This window comes from Camelus bactrianus, chromosome X, assembly GCF_048773025.1.
Source record: "Camelus bactrianus isolate YW-2024 breed Bactrian camel chromosome X, ASM4877302v1, whole genome shotgun sequence".
NCBI lineage: Eukaryota > Metazoa > Chordata > Mammalia > Artiodactyla > Camelidae > Camelus > Camelus bactrianus.
In genome coordinates, this window is record NC_133575.1 from 37,745,302 (window position 1) to 37,749,258 (window position 3,957).

The 3,957-nt window shown below is 36.5% G+C and overlaps 1 non-coding gene across 1 annotated transcript; it reads left to right on the forward strand.

Moving 5' to 3' along the window:
- The first annotated feature begins 486 nt into the window (after window positions 1-486).
- On the forward strand, window positions 487-590 carry LOC123612177 (U6 spliceosomal RNA). Its single transcript, XR_006719390.1, has one exon. It is a non-coding gene; the product is annotated as a U6 spliceosomal RNA (small nuclear RNA).
- Window positions 591-3,957: the final 3,367 nt, after the last annotated feature.

The window sequence follows — 3,957 nt, forward strand, 5'->3', positions numbered from 1 at the left end:
ATTTGTTGATACTGACAGGCATATGTAGAATAGGTAAACAAGATTATACTGTATAGCACAGGGAAATATATACAAGATCTTGTGGTAGCTCACAGAGAAAAAAAATGTGACAATGAATATATATATGTTCACGTATAACTGAAAAATTGTGCTCTACACTGGAATTTGACACAACATTGTAAAATGACTATAACTCAATAAAAAATGTTAAAAAAAAAAAAAAGAATGTTACCAAATGCTGCAGCCTAGGACTTTAGCATTTAAGTATGCAACTGGTCCTGCAAGAAGTAAAAAATATTCTTTGAAGTATTCTTGAAATATTCTTCCTGGGACATCATGGATGTCTAAGTTACTTTCTTAGGATAAAGCTTCCACAAATAAAAAATCCCTCTGTTCCCTGACCCCCCCCCCAAAAAGTTGATATTGGATTTCACTAAAGTTTAAAATGTTTGCACTTCAAAAGACACTGCCAAGAAAACGAAGACAGTGCTTGCGTCAGCAGCACACATACTAAAATTGAAACAATACAGAGAATAGCATATCCCCTGCACAAAGATGGCACCCAAATTTGTGAAGCATTCCATATTTTTTGAAAAACCCATTAAAATGAAAGAATTTAAAAATTACAGAAATATTTAAAATGAAGAGTAAAAAGTTCACTACCTAAAATTTCTATCACCCCAGAATAACCATTGTTGAAGGACTGATATATACTGATGTATCTTCAGTAACAATATATATCTATATCAGTAATAATATATATCTAATATAGATAGATGTATATTCAGTATTTTTCCAATGAATATTGTAAAATAAAACTATGTTTTTCTCAAGAAACATGAAAAGGCAAACAATAAACTGGAAGAAAATATTTCCAAATCACATATCTGATAATGGACTTGTATCCGGAAAATACAAAGAACTCTTAAAACTCAATAAAAAGACAAACAACTCAACTGAAAAATTAGCAAAAGATTTGAGTATACATTTCACCAAAGAAGATATAGGAATGGCTAATAAGTACATGAAAGGATACTCAGCACCATTAGTCATTAGGGAAATACAAATTAAAACCCCAATAAGATGCCGCTATACACCATTTAGAATGACTATTACCAGAAAGACAGATAATACCAAGTGTTGAGGAGGATGGGGAGAAACTGGAATCCTCATCCACTGCTGGTGGGAATTTAAAATGGTACAGCCATTGGAAAGAGGTTTGACAGGTTTCTTGAAAACTTACGGATAAACTAACCATACGACCCAACAATTTCACTCCTAGGAATCTACTCAAGAGAATAAAAACATGTCCATACAAAGACTGGGATGTGAATATTTATAGCAACATTATTCGTAATAACCAAAATCTCGAAACTATCTATATTTCTATTACTAAGGAGTGGATCAACCAAATGTGGTATATCCAAACAAAATTACTATCAACAATAAAAAGGAACAAAATACTGATACACGCTACATACAACATGGATGAATCTCAAAAACATTATATTAACAGGCAAAAGAAGCCAGATACAAAGGCCCACATATTGTATGATTCCATTTATATGAAATGTTGGGAAAAGGTAACTCCATAGGGACAAAAAGGTCAGTGGTTGCCTACGGCTGGGGGGTAGGGAGTGGGGAGTGATGACAAGTGGGCTTGCGGGAAATTTTGGAAGTGATGAGAAAGTTCTGAAACTGGATGGTGATGATGATTGTATGATTCTATAAATGTATTAAAAATCATTGAAAGAGAGTGGGAGGGGATAAGTTGGGAGTTTGAGATTTGCAAATATTAGCTACTATATATAAAATACATGAACAAGTTTCTTCTGTATAGCACAGGGAACTATATTCAATATCCTGTAGTAACCTACAGTGAAAGATGAAAAGAAATATATATGTACATATATGACTGAAACATTATGCTGTACACCAGAAATTGACACAACATTGTAAACTGACTATACTTCAATTAAAGTAAAATAAAATAAATCACTGAATTGTACACTTACAATGAGTGAATATTATGACATGTAAATTATACCTTGATGAAGCTATAAAAAATTGGACCCAGAGCCAGGAGAAATGGACAGGCTTTATCTTGCCCCAGCAGCTGCAGCAACACCAACCACAGTGTGTGCCTGGAAGATAAGCCGAATGAGAAAGGAGGGCTGGGAGATGCTGCTGCCGTCACTGTTCTCCCGACCAAAGACTGTTGACTTCCTCAAGGACCTGCTATTAGAATTGAGAGCTTTTCTAGGGATCTTGGCAACAAAATACTGCATTCTCTTGGCTTGAAATCAGACTCTTCCAGGCTTCCACAAATAGACCATGGTTTCTGTGCTATCTCTCTGTTTCTCCCCAAATCATCACCAATAACAAGGGAGGTGCAGCTGCACCAATTTCTGAAACCAGGAAGGGATCACAGGTGCTATGGGGCCTTAATATCATCAAAGACACCATTTGTTGGCCTTTGGAAATAAACACCCATTTCCCTCAAAAGGTCTCCCAAAGTTTTCCCACTACCCCTAAGCTTATTTCTTTTATCCTTCCAACAGATGTCCCATCCTACATGATCGGAAAAAGAGGATGACTTCTCCTTACCTTTCTTCTCTTCTTCCTGCTCAGTCTTTGACATCTTCACCCTATTCTTGCTTCCTTCTCTGGATCTCTGGAGCCCTATAGGATGAAGAGGCTATATTCTAAGATTATGTCCTTTCTAGTTTTTTTTTTTAATGTAAAACATTTTTTTTCTTTCTTCCTTAAAAACATGGGGAGAATAGTTAGAAGTTGATGCTTTGGGGGTGGGGCTGGAGGTAATAGCTCAGAGGGAGAGGTCATGTTTAGCATGTACCAGGTCCTGGGTTCAATCTTTACCAAAAAAAAAAAAAAAAGAAGTTGAGTCTTTATTAGATTGTTAAGTTTCAAACTTGGTAAAATTGACAGTTGGACAACATCTAATCCTTCCCACACATACACACACATGAGGATACCTGTTTGCTTGCAGGAGAAGGGGGAGATTCATTAATCCATCAAAAATTTCTCTAGTGTCCGTGTTATGTATTTAAATTATCTTACACTTTAAAAATACATGTAATACATATTATGAATTAATCATTTATCACAAAATCGTTTATCATAACTTATTTATAGTAAAGTATTTCATTTTAAACTAAAATCATTTATAATAAATGCTTCTCATAAATTAATAATTTATAATAAAGTTCTCCATATTGTCTCTAAAAAGTGGCAACATTTGGGCACAGGGTATAGCTCAGTGGTAGTGTACATGCCTAGCATGCAGGAGGTCCCCAGTGCCTCCATTAAAAAAACAATTAGGGGGAAGGAGATAGCTCAGTGGTAGAGTGCGTTCCTAGCAAGCACAAGGTCCTGGGTTCAATCCCCAGTATCTCCATTGAAAATAAACAAATAAATAAAACCTATTTACCTCCCCCCCCCCCAATACAATGCGGTCTGTCAATTTTATCTCAATTTTTAAAAAACTGGAAGGAAAGAATTTTTTAAGGTGTATAAACAAACAAATAAACAAACCAACAAACCTAATTACACCCCCCCGGGGAGGGGGGAACAAAAAAACAAGAGAAAAATAAAAAAATAAATTAAATAAATTGCAATCTTTGCAGAAGGGTGGATTCTGCTAAAGGGACAATAGGAAAACTGATCGTAATAGCATACTGTCGCTTGCCTCCAGGACATGGCCAGAGGCAATCTTGGAGGAATGAAAAGAATGGGAGGCGGGAGGTACGCAGCGCCCGGCTCAGGTGTCCTGGGGGCGGCAGCAGCCTCCTTCGTCTGGAGCGGAGAGGACTTCCAAGAAAGTGAATATTAAGTGTCTTATTTTGTTTTCTGCTGTGAGGCCCGGGCTTAGCATCCTCTCCTGCGGCCTCACAAACACATAGAAACAGAGAAAAGAACAAGTATTCCGGAGACAGT